General features: G+C 41.0%; 1 long non-coding RNA gene across 3 annotated transcripts in view; it reads left to right on the top strand.

Moving 5' to 3' along the window:
• The first annotated feature begins 2,134 nt into the window (after window positions 1-2,134).
• LOC128907450 (uncharacterized) overlaps window positions 2,135-17,024 on the top strand; it is a 118,498-nt gene continuing 103,608 nt past the window's right edge. Inside the window, exons 1-6 of one of the 3 annotated variants that reach the window (XR_008465614.1) lie at window positions 2,135-2,283; window positions 4,408-4,544; window positions 5,260-5,435; window positions 15,516-15,660; window positions 15,766-15,818; window positions 16,387-16,462. This is a non-coding gene — a long non-coding RNA (uncharacterized LOC128907450). Of the gene's footprint in view, window positions 2,284-4,407; window positions 4,545-5,259; window positions 5,436-15,515; window positions 15,661-15,765; window positions 15,819-16,386; window positions 16,509-17,024 lie in introns of those variants that run through there. The other 2 variants (XR_008465615.1, XR_008465616.1) reach the window with 2 other exon arrangements.

Raw genomic sequence — 17,024 nt, 5'->3', positions numbered from 1 at the left:
TTTAAACCAGAGACGTATGTACTCGTTTGAGCAAAATAAGAATGAATCTAATTTTTTTTTTCTTAAATGAGAAACAGATCCAGATGAGGATTTCAAAATTATGAGAACACTTTTTTATTTAGATTTCTGTGCATTTAAGTGGTATGTTCTAGGGAAAATGCTGATCACTGTCAAATGTTGAAGACTAGATCGCAAAGCCCATTGAAACTGCTGGGAAAACTGCAAACAATTTTGATGTGCTTTGAATCAGGCCCTTTCTGGAACAGTCCCTGAACATAACACATGGGACGGGATGAAACATATCTCATTATGCTGCTCCAAAGGCTCTGTTTATCATGGCACACTGACAGGTTTGAGCACCGTCACACAGTCCGTTTCCTGCTTTACACTTTGTTTGGCCTGGTTTTGGCCTGGGCTGACCAGCTTCTCCCATTTAAGGGCCAAACATCATTTGGGTGACTATTGCAGATTTAAGGTGCTTCCCAAGAGGTCGCATGGACGTGGTAACTGGAGTTAGGTACAAAGAGGTGGGCTGGTTGTGTGAGTCCAGACCATGCTAATGCCATTCATCCTCAGAGCCAGAGAGTGGTTCTGGACACGTTAACAGGCCACAGGCTTATCAGAAGGGAGGCTTCTGTCAACTCTTATCCAAAACCCACTTTTTTCAATGAAGTCTCTCTGTTTTCAGCTGGGTTTACTCCGGAACACTATTCTTGTAGTTTCTTATTTCCCCTCTCATTTCCCCTAACCTTGCTCAGCATGTGAGCTGATCGCAGCAGCAAACAAGTATGGAGAGAGTTACAGAAGACTGCAACAGACTGGGTTATAAAGAGAATCATAGAATCATAGAATGTGTTGGGTTGGAATGGACCTTTAAAGGTTGTCTAGTCCAACCCCCAACGTGCTGTCTTCTGCAGATCCTCTTCTGTGGGTATAAAATCCCATATATGAGTATGTTTCCAGGAGCCAGCCACACTGAGCCTTTAGGAGGAAACACAAAGGGGCTGGTGCCATACCAGCTGTTTGCTTCTCCGGAGCCTGGCTGACCTCAGTTGGACATTGCTTTGCAGCCTACTGTCTGGGCTGGGAGGGAGGGAGGGGACGAGCAGCAGTGCCGTGTCCTCCAGGCTGAGCTGCTCCACAACACCCTTAGAAGAAAGCAAATCCTCAGCTACTTTTCTTCTGGACTGCTTTCTGGTGGTTTTGTCTTGCCCTTCCTCAGCACCAGGAGCTGGTTGAGCCCAGTGCTTCTGAGAGCCCCACTCTTTGTGAATACCACTGAATGGGCTTTTTACAAGGTAAAGTTTGACCTAAGGCTTTTGATATTCTGAAAGGAATCCCTTTTACAATGAGCGGCATTACATTAAAAGGACAATTCTGTTCTCTTACTGGAGCGAGATCAGAATTGAGGTTTCTGCAATTTTTCTGTCAACTATAGCTTTGATATAACACAATCCCCCTGATGTTTTTGGTGCTGATAAATAAATGTATTTATATGTTGTGCTCTTACATTCTTGGTACTAACTGAGGAAGCAGAACAATAACATACTCTTGTCAATACAAGCACTGCCCTGGGAATTGACTAATTAACATAAAACTCAGCCCTGCAGGGACATTTCCAGGTTCATTTTTTGCTGCCTCAGCAAACTATAGGGTTTGGGCTGTTAACTACTTTCAGATGCTCTTTGTCTTTCAAGAAAGAAATAAAGAACATCCACATTGCTTTAGGCAAGTTAATGATTCTACAGAACACTTACCTTTTTTACCATATGCTTCACGGCAGATTAAAATCCTGAAGGAGCTAAGGATTATATACCATGTATGGTCCTTTGTCAGAAAAACATGTAGTCTGAACTAAAAGTGAATGGCTGAATGTGACATTTATATTCATTGTTTTTACAGAACTGCATACTGAGGATGTTTGATTTTACTCAAAAAGATCCCAAAGCAGAGGTTTTGTAGATGCTTTGATTTCTCAGGGTCTCTTAAGGTTATGACAAGCAGTTCACAGTGGCAGCTGAGAAAACTAGAGACTTGCGTATCCATTTCTGTAAAATTAGAAGGAAATCTGGCCTAACTTGGCAAAGAGGAGATGTGCGTAAAATTTTCAGGAACTCAGAATTCTTGGGGATTGTGTGTGAGCATATGTGTTTGTGTGAATTACTTTTCATTCGCATTCTTTTCCTTGCACCACAAAACAAAAGTTTCTTGTCTACAGGAAAAATGTGAGAGAAGAGAGAAAAGAGAAAGAAATTCAAATGAAATGACATTTGAATCTCACAGGTAAAGAAAACCTCATTGTTTTTATCAATTTTCTCTAGATCTGGATGTTACAGCAAATTGCTCTCCTCCTTGTACTGTTTGTCTGTTATTATTGTTATGGTTAATTATTATTGTTAGTGTATTATTAATGGACATGTCTGCCTGTTGCTGCTATTTATGAATGAACAAAATCACATTCCGCCATTCATAGAAATCATCTGTAGAAAGTAATAATAGAATAATTTTCTATCAGAGGATTGAAAACTGATAGGTGCTCAAGAGCTACTGCTAAAAGGACTCAGAAGTTAAATTTGAATGAGCATGAATACTTTCAAAGTGTTTTGTAAGAGCTGAAAAATAATCATACGTGCAAAGTGCAAGTTTGAGAAAGCCGACGCTGTGGCACATGCAGATACTTGCAATATTCATAGTTCTGTTTTGTACACATGTTTGCTTGTTGGTGCATGAATGCGCTTATTTTGTGAGTGCACTTCGGGCACGGTTATCAGAAGAGCATGCGCGTATATATAACTATGCATGCCTATCGGCACAAGTTATTAAGGTTGCCCAAACCTATCTGATCCTGGTGTATAGGCTTCACAAACTTCACCCATTTGGAATAAAATTTTACGTAATGTATGTCTGCCCGCACTTTTTTTTTTTACTGCAAATTTCAAACATAATAGTTCAACATTTGCTAAAAAAAGGAAGGCAAAAAAAAAAACAACTAAGAAAACACATACTGTTTCACTCTTAATCAGACATCCTGGAAAGGTTTAATTTGTGTCACTGTGGCTTTTGGGTTTCAGAATAGCGAATTGGATTGAGGGGAACTTTGAACTGAACTAGAACTTAAAGAAGTCAGGAAGGTGGGGGAAAGTGAAATCTGATATGGAGCAGGCAGGTAGCCAGGACTATCTGGGCAAGGTGATGCATAAGAAAGGAAGAGAGATTTATTGTGAGAGATGAGTGACCAGAGGATGAGGAGTCAAAGGCAGGGAAAAGGAAGGTTTGCTACAGCAGTATTTTGAAGAGAACGAGGCAGCAAGTGTCAGTCTTGGGGTGATCAAAAAAACCCCACAGCCCTTGTGCCCCTCTAGCACGTGGAATGGCACCAAGTGTCTGTGAAAGTCACTGACAAGATCTTCATTTCCTCTCATCCCCATCCACACAAGCACTGTCAATGTACTACTGCCATCATCTACTATGACAACGGTTGCACCAGTCGCAGAGATCTGTGCATTGGTTTCAGTGTTCCCAGCTCTGCTGATTCTGGAAGTCAGCAAATGCAAAGATGCCAAAAATATGCTGATGAAACCTTAGTATTCTTCTTTATTTCCATTGGGTACCGCTCTCATGATAAGTATAATAACTTTTCATTAGTTTAGTCTGCCTTTACTCTGCTGAAAAGCTTAAGGAAAGCTAGGCATAGCTTTTATTTAACTTTTCCCTGGAGCTTCTTCCCTGCACGCAGCAACAGTGGCTGTCTGTCATGTATCTAAAGTGTGCTAAAACAGAGGGAACACTGCATTTTGCCTTTATTGTCAGGAAGCGTCAAAAGTATTAATAGCATAAGTTTTGCTAGCTAGCTAAAATTCTCACACTGCAATCTTGTGCATCAGCATTTTTTTTTTTACCACAGATGGTCATTTATGTAACACTGTTGGAAACTGTGGCTGTGTTCCACAGCAACAGGAAAATGGGATACATCTGCACTGTGTGGGGAAAAATACAAATGAACTAGAAGCTAGGCAAACATTTAAATTACAGGGAAACGGGACTGCGATAAGCCCTGGCCTGCATGAGCAGGAAGAGAGTGTCAGCCTCACCCATGCCCTGAAAAAATGGTCGCATTTATGGCCTACTCTATTGTGCTGAGTGGAAGTTTGTTTATGCGGGACCTTCCTTCCCTCAGGACTTCCTCTGAGAGGAAATGTCGTCACTATTCAGTAGGGGTCAATTGTTATGCGTTCAAAACTCAAGCATAAAATACTATCCCTGAATGCAACAAAGTGGAAAGGAATCAATAAGATTTCTCCATTTACATATTTAGAAACACAACAGTTATTCTTACTCACTAATACTTTCAGAATGCTGAGAAAAATCAAACAGGTCTTGAGTAGCTAAAATAATATTGTTTTACAGGTACCCCAGACACTACTCAGCATTTGGTGAATCCCACCACTTTTGTCAGCTCTGCTATGGGAATGTGTTTTGAATGGAAGAAGGCTAAAAAGCCCGCAGCTGTAAAACCAGGGTCATGCTCTTACGGGAATTCTTGGGTAAGTCTGGTCCGTGTTTGGGACCAAAGTGCTGTGGATCTGAAGTGCTCTGAAGAGCACTTTTCTGAGGCCATATTTGCAGCTTAGATGTTCCCTGAGTTTTATTTTTCCCTCACGGTGAAACAGGAATGTTGTTTGAGATAAAAGAGCTAATATTAGTGTTGCTCTCCCTTTGCTCTTGTCATTGTGCTGTCAGTCAAATGAAATAACTATGGATGAGACTTGTGGATGGGGAATACACTGAACTCTTAGAGTGACAGAATGACAGAATGACTGAGGTTGGAAGAAGCCTCTGCAGATCACCTCGTCTCATCCAACCTCTTGCTCAGGCAGGGTCAGCTAGAGCTGCTTGCCCAGGACAGTGTCTAGTTCGATGAGTGTCTCTGAAGCGTGGAGACTCTACAACCTCTCTGGGCAACCTGCTCCAGTGTTTGGTCACCCTCACAGTAAAAAAGTATTTTTCTTATGTTTAAATGGAATTTTCTGTATTTCCACTTGTGCCCATTGTCCGTGTGCTTTTGTCAGGCTCATGGTAACTGTGCTGTCTGGCACCAGCCATGCTGGAAAGGTGCTGGGCACCAACCAGACAAAGGCACAACTGAAAATTTTTGTTCCCCACTCACAAGAGGCAGTTAGTAAACTTTTCTCTCTTAGGTGAGTAGACTTTGTCTCCAGGTATGTATTGGCTCACACTTTTATTTTCATTTTGCTGTAGGACACCTGAAAACAAAGGACGGTGGGGAACTGACTAGGGTCCACCCAGTCTGCAGGGCACATTTGTGTCCAGAAGAGGCATCACAACCATGGCCAATATTGAACTCTCTGTCTCTTGAAGTTTCAAGTTTCAGTGTCCATGAAGTCTTCTTCCCTATTGCATGGTCTATACTAAAAGTAAGGTGCCTATCCTCTCTCAGATAACTTATCCTAAGGGTGAGGTAAAACAGTCCAGGGGGCAAGGAAATGTTACTTAATCTTTCCAGTGGAGCACTTAAGAACTCTCCTCCAAGGACAATATAGAAAATAAAACACAGCAAAACATTACAGATTGGTGTCACAGAATCACAGAATTGTAGGGGTTGGAAGGCACCTTCAGAGATCATCTAGTCCAACCCCCCTGCCAAAGCAGGTTCACCTGGAGCAGGCTGGACAGGAACGCATCCAGGCGGGTTTTGAGTATCTCCAGAGAAGGGGACTCCACAACCTCTCTGAGCAGCCTGTGTCAACCTGATTATAGCTCTAGATAAAGCACCATAGCCTACAAGCTGGTTTTATCACAGCTAGAGACCTGGTCCAACATGTTTAAGCTGATTCTTCCCTCTTTCCTCCCTTTCTCTGCCTTTTTCTCTCCTTCCCGCCCTCCCTCGTGCACCCACACGCGGGGATTAGCCAGGTTTTCAGCCTCTCAGGGAAGGAATAAGCGGAGGGCCTTTCCTTTTGCACGTGTACACGTAGCCTTTCTGCCGAGCCCTGCAGTCCTTGCAGCCCCAGCTCCGGGCCCCGGCCAGGCCACCAGCTCCTTGCATCGCATCTGAAAGAATGTCGCCTGTGAGGCAGAAATTCCCACCATGAGAATCGGGCCTCTGTGTTGCACAACAAAGGCCACCGCATTGTCTCCCTGTTAAGCGAGTGTTAAAATGCGCATATGTTGGCCAGGGCTGTCGCATATGAGGGTCCATTTAGGAAGCGGTGGTTTTTCCCGACCGCTGACTGCTCTGAATCCTCTCATATTAGCACATTAGCACACATGCGGGCCTTCTTATCAGATTAGCTACAGTTGTCACAGATTAGTTCACCCTGTGAAGGAGCCGCAAAGGTACCTTTGACCATTCATTCAAAACAGCCAGAAAGGTTTTGGGTTTTTTTCTTATCTTCAACCATCAGACTGCAAAGCAAATTAAAGGGAAAGCCTCTCTCGCTTTCTCTCTCTCTCATTTTGGTAACAGGATAACTGAAGGATGGATATTAGGGTGGACTAAACAGACAGACATTAATGGATACCTAATATTCATCTCGAAAATATTTATTTAACCCCTTAAAAAACATTTCTGTGTTTTCTTTCCTCACCAATGACAATACTCTTTAGTTGAGATGCAACCTTCTGAAGCTCAAATTTGCTTTTTCCTGTTTTGCTTCTCTTCTTTTTTTCCCTCTCCTTTTTTTTTTAATTACAGCTAATTTACAGTGTGGTTCAATGATCACTATTCTGCAGGCTGGGAGTGGGGGAGAGGAAAAGACTTGCTAGTAGCTCGTTACATTATTTATTTAACCCATCTTGCTCCTTAAAAGATTGTGATAGCTGGTAAAATAAACAATGACTCAAAATACCTTAGGCATGACTTGCAGTCTACACAGGCGTCAAGACTGAGCCTAGAGAAGTGGAACCCACCTTGGAAGTGTAGTGACAGCAGGGATTCCAACAGTCGTCTCTGAATGAACATGGTGGTAAAGGAGGCCTAGAAAGTTATAAAAACATATAGCTGAAACTGCTGGTTAGCATTCACACCTTTGGCACAAAAAAAATTACGGAAGGAAACTGTGGTGAGGAAGGAATGCAGCAATTCCTTACACCTCGGTACTTTCTAGGGGAGGTGTTCCACATCCTTGCTGCTGGGTGTAGCATTACTGTGCTCAGTTTGAGTATGTCCATGAGAAGAATGAGAGGGCAGTGCTGGTGCCCTTAATGCTCTCTGCAGAAGAGCTGTGCTGCCTGCATATGGGAGACAGAGGGGACAACTCTTAGTTCCAGGACTGGTGTTCCCTTTGTCGTACTAGTGGGCTTTGAGAGTAGACCTGCAGTCTCTGCTCATTGGTCTAGTGCAGTATATTTTCTCTAGGAAATGAAGAAGTAATCAAAAATCGAGCTGTAACTCTTTTCTGATTGCAGGTAACCAAGCTGCATTATCATTAGTAGGACTTTAATTGTTAACTCTTCATTCAGCTTCTCCCACAAATGCTGGAGCGCAGTCTTATCAATATTGTTTACCAGTCTGTTTCTCCACACAGGCGTAAACCTGGCTCTGTAAACAGTAGAAAGTACAATAGATCATTTGTAAGAGCACTAGTGCATTAAAGAGGCTGGAGTTTCGGTGCTTCTGAGCAAACAGCCCGACTGTCCTCAAATGCAATCATACTCTTCTAAGACTGCAACTTTAGGCTCAGAGCATGAACTTCTTGGTCCTGGAATCATATGTGACCGTGAAGCCCTAAAATGTTCCCAGCCTAGTTCTGACTCACTTTGTAGATCCTGATGACATGCAACAATATTTCTACTGCAGTAATTTTTTATTTTATTGTTTTCAAATCACAGTGCCACATCTATAAGACAGGGCTGTGAAGGATGTGGCAAAGCCATCCCTTAGAGCCCTATGTCAAGAAAACTTACATCACTGATGGTGCCTCCCAGCTCTAAGTTATGAACAACAATTTATGATCAAGATAGTGAGGCAAGAGCAGTAACAACAAAGCGGGGTTTATGTGGGAGAAATCAAGCAGTTACACCCTGCTTTTGCTTTAAGTGGTTGCATCTTATTAGCTGATGAAAAGAGTCTCCATGCTATGAAGTTACGAGAAGAGTTCATTGTGACATCTGTTTCTTCTTTTGTCAGATAGGATGCTAAAACCTTACATTATTAATTTCCTGTCTTGTTTTCTGATAACAAGCATCACTGTTTGTATTTTTATATTTCCACATGCACCTAGTTCAGTATGGTCATTTTAAAATTCTATTTCATTATAAATCTCTCTATATATAAATATGGCGTTAACTGATTTGTTCCAGTTTTGAATTTCTCTTTTGAAAGGGTGTGATATGAAAAGTAGCAGTGAAAGTAGAATTTTAGTTCTCAAAATTATTATTTCCCTATCAATCGGGAAATTATTTTCTGTGTTTCTGTGAAAAACAGTTTTTCAGTCCTCCACTGACATCTTTCAAATGCACCCACTGTAAGTCTGTGTAGCTTATGCACTGGCTTCAGTCATTAACTTGAATTTAGCAAAGCTGTTTTGTTGATGATCGTTCTGTCTTTATCCCAAAGCAAGAAAATAGCTACAGAGCTAAAGGCCTACATTCCCAGTAATTACATCTCTTTTTCTTCCTTAAATAAGCACATAGGAGTCTGGGTCAGAGTATGAATCTTCTGGTTCCATTAGTTATTGTTACTACGTTGTCCCAAGTGTCAACTGTCTTGCCAGTGTGAGTAAAGTGTCCCACTTCGAGAGACCCTGTTGAACGTGAAAGTGCTGATTTTCACACAGTCCTCTTCACTTAATGAAGTTGAGTGAGTGTTGTCTGCAGCAAGCATTTTGGTGCTCAGGATGTAGAGTATTTTCCGTAGTGCCAATTCAAATCCAAACAGTAATCTTCCATGCCCCCAAAGCAAAATTTAACCTCAGTCTACTAAACATTTGATTTTTACCTAAATGATAAAACAGTCTGTCTTGCTTGCCTTGGGGAAAGAGGCTTGAATTGAGACCTGTGGCATTTTATGCTTTGCTTCATGCAACTGAGTCCCTGGCAGCTAACTCTGCATCTCATTTCTCTTATGACATGATGGTTTTCTCCCCTTCCACAATCCCAGGCAGTGTGGCAGCCTGATCTGTGAGCTGCCGATGCAGTCATGACATATAGCATGCGGGGTCAGAAAACGGTGGGGAGGCAATGCCATTGGGGATGGAGATGGAGAGCTGTTGCCTGCTGTGATCCATGTGTGGAGAAAAAGCCAGGCTGGACAGCATGGTCCCTGGCAGGAGCCCAGCATCACTGCCTCCCTGCCCAGGTCCTGTCACCTACCCGCTTGCTTTTGTCACCTCAAGCGGTCTGGCACACTGGGAGAGAAGCAACTTGACATGTCTGCATGACACACAGTTTTGACCCTTCTTCAGTTCTGTGATGCAGCTTATAGAAGAAACTTCTTGGCTTTGGTCGTTTATGACCTAGTCAAAAGAAACACATAATTTTCTTTGAAATATCCCTGAATTTTTAAAAACTCATTGCTATCAAAATATCAACAACATGTTTTTGAATTATTTGAGTTGCCCTTATTTGTTTCAATGAGCGTCTCCTTATTTTAACACACTGGATTAAACTCAGGCTTGATCAAACACAAATAGTAAATCAATTATTTTGAACACAGGAGAGCCGCTTCACGTACAAGTCTTTCCCATGCTGATGAACTCCTGAAAGCTCCATGGCTGCGGACCTGCTCTGGGGAGCCTTGTTCTCATTGATAGTGTTGCTTATTGTGAGAATATTGGCTACGCAAGTCCTGACACTTGGTGTGCAGATTTGCATTCCAATACTCGGAGCGCTCTGTAAGGGTGCACAGGGCTGGTATGCCGGCTCTCGAAGCACAATGGGAATTATGGATATGTGTCTCTGGGCCAACAATTATTTCCATGTGCTTGCTAAACGAGTGCAGGGAGGGAAGGCTTTCCTCTTGTTTAGTCTTTATCACTGCCTTTGGTGCTGTATTGCATTTTAATATAAACCTCCCCCCCACCCCCTTCACAACTACCTCAACCCAGCCCTGTTAGATATTTGCCTGGCTTTCATTAAAACACTAGTGCATGAAAAGCTGGAAGTTCACAGGGCTGGAGGGCATCTTTGCTGAAGCTGGAATCTTTGGTAAATAACTTGCTGCACTTTTGGAAGTGTTAAAAGTAACTAAGCACCTAATGAACGAGTACCTGAACAATAGAGTTAGTCAAACTACTCCCACGATTCTTTTTTGCTAGTAGAAGTAAATAAATAGTAAATGTTTTTTCAACCGCTATATGTTGTTGGCAGCTCAGACTCCCTATCATACGGGTGTAGGTTCACAGGGCTAAAGAATATCATACTAGTGTACACTGCCCTGTCTAGCTATCAAAAGCACCAGGTCTGTGGGCAGATTTAGGCTTTTCCTTCTGTCAGAATAGGCTGGACTACAAAAATAACAGTATCAGAGCAGCAGCTGGCTTAGTCACATAATGCTCTGCTATATAGTCTGGACTTCTTGTTTTCATTTCACTTTCCTTTGTTTTAGAGACAAAAAAGGAAGCCCTTGGGGGAAAAGACTTCCAAGTTTATTGCTTGACCAAAGTTAGCTGACTCCGGCATAAGCAGCCTTTATTAACTGGAGCTTTAACATTTCTTTCTCTGAATGTAACATTGACACTGGCGCTTCTGTTCAGCCACAGGACCAGTACCAAACAGGCCCTGGTGCAGGGCAGCAGGCTTTCTCACGCTGCTTTTCCAACAGTTGTACTGTCATCTACCGTGTACTATCCCTAGGGTTAATAGATAAATCACTGTACAGTCATAAACATCCTAGACTCTGCCCGTAGACTGCCGAATTAGGTATCACTCTGTGCTGTGTGGCTTCTATTTTAGGAAATGGTTTGAGATCACCAAACTGTTCTTCACATGGACACAACAAGCCTTTGCCAGTGCCACCTCTACTATAATTTGAAATCCGTGGCCTGTGTCAGGGACTGATGGAGCTCCCATATGGATGGGAAAGGGGGAGAGCTGGACTATTCCATGGCAGCTCCTCTGCCAAGTGACAAGTACTCCTACTGATCCCACTCCTGCTACACTGCACTGGGCTGGTTGAGGGCAGCCCAGTTACTGAGCCAGCTGCACCAGCCATCTAGTTTCAGTGCGCTGTTCTTATGGAAAAGAAACAGTGATGTCCTGATCAGCCATATCAATATGTGAAGCAAGATAAAGCTGTAGTGCAGAAAATAGTCCCTGCATATACAGAACAACTTAAAACTTATTGCTGTAAAGGACACTTTTTAGCTAACAGTGCTGGCCCTATATTAGACTGTGTTGCTCTTGCTAAAAGGGCCAATTCCATTGCTTCAGTCCTTTGATGGAAGATCACATAAAAAGACCACATAAAAGAGGAATGAAATGAAGAATAACACTAGAAATTTTATCCAAGGTGCCTGTAATACTGTATATTGGTGATGGATGGTGATGGATGACTAAATATTTTTGAGTCTTCATAGCATTGTGCAGCTCAGCAGAGTGTGATACACTGTCTTCTTTCTTTCGCTTTTTATGCTGAGCTATATGAACAGCCGTCTGGGATCCTGAAGCAGCAAGTTAAATATTTTGTCTATAAGGTCACTTTTGTTATCACATGTGGTGTTGCAAGGAAATTTCCAACTTAGTTTCAAAACAGCTTTGGCAGAGCATGAGATTCAAGCCAAGAAAGCCTCCTCCTCCTTTTCCCAGCTTCTGTCAACACCCGATCAAGGGTCGGCAACCTAAACCCGGCTCATATGTAGCTGGCTAGCTCGTTTTTTTTATTTCTCCAGGGACAAAAGCAGACTTCATCACTAAGATAATGACCCTCCCTTCCAGCAGTGAGTGAGGTCTAGAAACCCTCTTCTTAGGTGCATCGCATAATCTAGGTTTTTTGCTTTCCATACTGGGGTTAGGCATGCAGTATATATTTCAGTTAAAACAAACGCTGCTCCCAACATGTCTGGCTTGCTCTTTTGACACAGTTTCTTGAACAGGATTTTACTTGCCAGTTAGCTGTCAAAAGGTTGGAGAAAAGATAAATCTTTATTCGGATAAGCTGTGCTGTGTTAGATACTTATAGTGGAGCTCACCTTTTGTAATAACCAGTTTATGTTTTTCTCACACTATATCTCCTGTGTTTTGCTATAAATTTGTCCTTATAGCTTTTCTTGCGTGTCTCAGTCTGTGTCAAAAATAGAAACAGGCATCTAAATTGTGTCCTCTGTCCTGTTCCCTGCCTTTGAAGAATCTCTATAGACCAAAGGATCAGTAATATTCAGGAACAGATATATTCAAGACAGGTACCGATCATTACCCCTATGGATCTGGTCGCCAATAAACTGCAAATAAGTCTTCATTCAAAATCCCAGATCAGGCTCCACTTCCCTACTCAGCAGGCAGCTGTATTTGGATACAAGTACTGGATCCAGGAGCCTTGAAGTTTCCTTGAGTCTGGTCAGGCTCAAACAGCTTGCTTTGGTTTTTCAGAGACTTCTTGAAGATCTACCTTTTTTCGTCCCTAGACTTCAGTCATGCTACTGTTTAAGGTGTTCTTATTTGCAGAGACAGCTGTTCATTGATGTTCATGTTTTCTCTTCTCTGATACCAACCAGCTGATTAATTTTACTCCAACACCTTCAATAATACAGCAGTTTCATCAGATAGATGAGATTCAGACCATTTCATAGAGTATCTACTTTTCATTCACGACTACCCCATCACTCAACTAGAGGGTCATAGAGACAAAGCCTAGTTTTCAGAGAAACTATCAAAGTGATCAAGAGGAGCCCTGAATTTTCTAATTCAACATTCTACTGATCCTGCCGGATAAAGAGCACCACGTTCTTGTCCTTGCTTAGTTCTGTAAAAAAAACCCAACCCTATATACAAACTGAAGTGCGGAAGCCGAACATTGAAAAAAAATGAACTGAAACTGGCTGGGTAGTGGAGAAAATTTAGGAAGAGAAAGGGTAGAAGATGTTGGGAAAGATAATAGGTAGTGGCAATGCTAACTTATAAAGCGCCTTCTTTTAAAAAATAAACAAAAATCAAACAGGAAAAAAAAAACAGAAAAAAAAAAAAGGATTGTAGTGGAGAGGGTTGCTATAGTGAGAGTAATCTTACGACCTAATGTGTGAGTGCTCTCAAAAGACTGGATGTTCCAGTTCAGTGAAGCAAGATGGCCCCCTGCAGTATTGTTAGCCCCCTCACAAAGAAATTTTGCTTCTAATCTAAGAACATCACTGCACAAAACACCAACAGATCTGCTGTGGTTTACCATTAGTTTCACTCAAAACACAAGGTAAACATTCTTTCTTTACTTTAAAACACCAGTCAAAAATAGAAGTCCCCAGTTACCAACTTTGCTCCTTGTGGTTCTGAATGCCTCCTGCACGGTTCTGACGTGAGACTGAAACAAAATTGGTTTTAGAGTAATACCTCTGAACCCCTGGGAAACAAAAATACTCTCTCAAACTCGTGTGGTAAAGATTGCAATGGGGTAATAGTAAAGACTGAAAAGAAAGCCTTGCCAGAGTTGTGAAGCCAGGAGAGAAGTAGAACTTCTTCATGAGTGAGAAGGTAAATATCAGAAAAAAAGCACCGTGCTCTGCATGCGTTTGGAATAGGAACATTGATGCATATTGTGTGCATGAAAAGCTTTTTATTTCTCCCATCCTATTACGTTTTCCTGACACTAGTGAGAATAGAATAGCATACTTTTTTGAAAAGAAAAGAAGTTTTTTACAATATATTGTTATTTTGGCAACATTTGGGGTTTTCAGGTTATCAAATTCTTTTCACTGACACAGCAAATCACTATAAATTATGTGCCTTGTAGCAACACATTTTCATGGTTTAGAATGTGTACATACTGTGGAGTTGTATATGGATAATCAATATACATCTGTAACCTGTGCCTGGTATTATGCAGCAAAATGCAGGATTTACTGTTTATTTATGCAGGGATGTGCAGTTAACTTCCCTCTGAAGTATGTGAGACTTCTTTGACTGCCATCTGCAACTTAAAGCACCATCCAGGTCACACATTGCAAAAGCTGGAAAAGGAGAGGAGGAGCAGATAAAAAGGGACTCAAATATTTTCTTAGCAATTAAATACAATGGTTCATAAGGTTCACTAAGTCAAATAAATTCCTTTCCTAGTCCTGTTTCCTCTCCCCCGTCCCCTGCTCTGTATACCTCTATGATTTCTATTCCTATTATTTGCAAGGCAGCAACACTATGCCCAGTGCTTGACAGAGAGATCTGCCAGACAACCGGAAGTAAAAGAATTCGAAATGAAGGCTGTTTCATAATAATTCTAATTCGTGCTTTAGCTTGTTGCCATCAGATTTTTCAACCTAACTCAGAAAATCAAAAATGGACCTGGGAAGTTTGAATGAGTGTGAACTTTAATAAAAAATTAATTTCCTCCCTACCTCCCAATGCTGAACTTAACTTAACACATCACTCACCGAAACCCACCCAAGCTCTAAAGACTGACTGTTGTGAGGTCTGTGTGGCCTTCTACAGACTGCTTTGGTGTGGGAGCTTGGATTGTTTTTGACCCTGTGACACTGAATGGCCAAGAGCTTCCATGCAAGCACAATGGTGCTGTTAGTGCCCATTACTAAAAGCCTTCTTGTTTCTTTCAACTGCTCACAGGCCTCCTAAACAATGAAAGAAATCCATACATCATTAATAAGGAGATTTAATTTAAATTCTGCTCTAAGAGAATTCTCAGATATCCTCCTCATTTATTTTTTTTTTTTAAGTGAAAATTGCTGAAGTCTGATGTAAGGCAGAATCTTAATGCAGAGAAGTGTTGGGCCTTATTTAGGAATGCCTGGAAACTAGTGGGAATTGTAATCATGGAGCAAACTAGAAAGCAGTACTGGCACACCAGTGAGCAGCTCCCATAGAATGAAAGCTCGCTGAGTTTGGGGGTACGTCAGCTAGTGAAAAAAGGTCTGTGAGCCTTTCTGTGAAATGATCTGTTTTGACTCGGGCGATTTTACAACTTTTAAATTTCTAATGATGGCAACTTTATTTTTATTGGGACTACATGTATTCAGAATTTCTAACAGCCATTTGTCACTCAGAACGGACTCATTTTCACTAGAAAAGGGAATTGCTAAACTCCGGCAGAAAGTTGACGTGAAAGAAAATGGAACAGGATAGCCCATATTTGCCTTTGTAGTGAAAGGCTGTTAATATACACATCAATAATTTCACTTCTAATTGTGAACACTTGACACAGTTAAAAATCAGCCAGTACAAAAAAATCCGGGTTATTTGTCACATGAAAATAATGTGAGTTAACTTTGCCTCAGCCCTATCTCTACTGTCCTCAGTGGAATGAATTACATGAGGAATGAATGCTGATTAGGGCTTTCAAGAGGTTTTATTCTGCTGTCACTTTGAATTTGAAACCATTTTCTCATTTTGATATTTTTTAGGAAACTAAATAACAACAACAGAAGATTTCAGAGAAACCTCTAAGTTGGACTATATTGCGTGAGAGATTGGTTTATACTGCAAAGATTAATCCATCTGCCCAAGTAAGGCCAGAAGCAACTAATGCTGCCTTCAGTGTAGGTGTATGTAAGTAACATCTTTAAATGTTTAAAAGAGATTCTAGTGCAGAATGAGCCAGCATACTAATAATTAGGTGGAGAACAACTATTGTATCATGCTTATTCTTCACAGGTTCCAACAACCATGCTGAATTCCTCGTTGAGTGTGTTTTGGTAAAGTAGCAGGTATCTATCCATCTACGTATCTATCTATGTGTGGGCATGCACACACACACACAAATATATATACATTTATTTAGAGAGAGAGAAAAATACTTGGAAGAGAAAGTCTTCTCATGCTATTAAATCTAATTTAATGCCTTTGAATTAAATAAAGTTATTCTGTAGTTACACTAGACTCACAGCAGAGTTTGTATTTTAGCAGATAGAAACGTTATATAAACTCAGAATGCACTCCTCGTACAGCTCATGCATAATTCTTTTTAAGTTAGGTGAATCAAATTGGCTCAGAAAAAGGTTATATATAAAAATATAATTTTATATACATATATAACATACATACATATATATATATATAAAAAAAAAATTTGGAGATATATATTATAGATACATCTCCAAGTCTGCTCTCTGATGTGTATTATGGCTTCCAATGAAGCTGCAAAAAAATTCCAGAGACCTCTCTAAGGCACATTCACTGATTCTTTTACCCCAGGCCCCCTGATATCTGTAAACGTGAGCAGGGCCTTATCAAAAATAATACATTTGGTTTAAAGATTCTTAAATTCTTTTGCAGCTACTCCCAACGTAACTTGAGGAAGACACAACCTTGGGCCTCTGTGGAAAACTTCTTGTTTTGAGGGGATTCTGGAACTTGTCTCTATGTCAGGTTTTCACACTGTACTCAGCAAGTACACGATTGCTTTACAGAGCAGTGAAATATGATTTCTTTGCCATAAATGTTTAGGCAGCAATACCAAACTTCAGCTTAAAACAGGAAATTAAGAATACTTTTTTGATTTAATTTGTTTTGGAAATTTAGGATAGGAAAAAGTATATATGCTTCTGAGGATGAAATATTTCTTTGGAATTTGGGTACATCCGCATTAATATTTCAGTGTGGGTCAGGCCTGTGTTTTTAAAGTGAATCTCTTGCTTGTCCCCAGCCACCATGGGTTGGTTCTGACCAGAGAGAGCGCAAACTGGATTCTTTTAGGAAGTCATTAAGCCAAAAGATGCAAACATAATACACTCCCAACCACCAACTGGCAAATCAATTCACACTTGAATATTCCTTTGAATGTGTAAATAAGTTCATGTTGAGCATGTACAAGTCCTTCCTATGTTTGTTTTCACAAATATTTGAGCAACTGAGCCTCATTAGCTAGAACAGTATCAGAGCCTCGATCACAAAGTCACTTGAATGAATATGCA

The sequence above is a fragment of the Rissa tridactyla genome, chromosome 3, assembly GCF_028500815.1.
Source record: "Rissa tridactyla isolate bRisTri1 chromosome 3, bRisTri1.patW.cur.20221130, whole genome shotgun sequence".
Classification (NCBI taxonomy): Eukaryota; Metazoa; Chordata; class Aves; order Charadriiformes; family Laridae; genus Rissa; species Rissa tridactyla.
The sequence above is the reverse complement of the archived record's forward strand: the minus strand, read 5'-3'. Positions and strand labels throughout refer to the sequence as shown.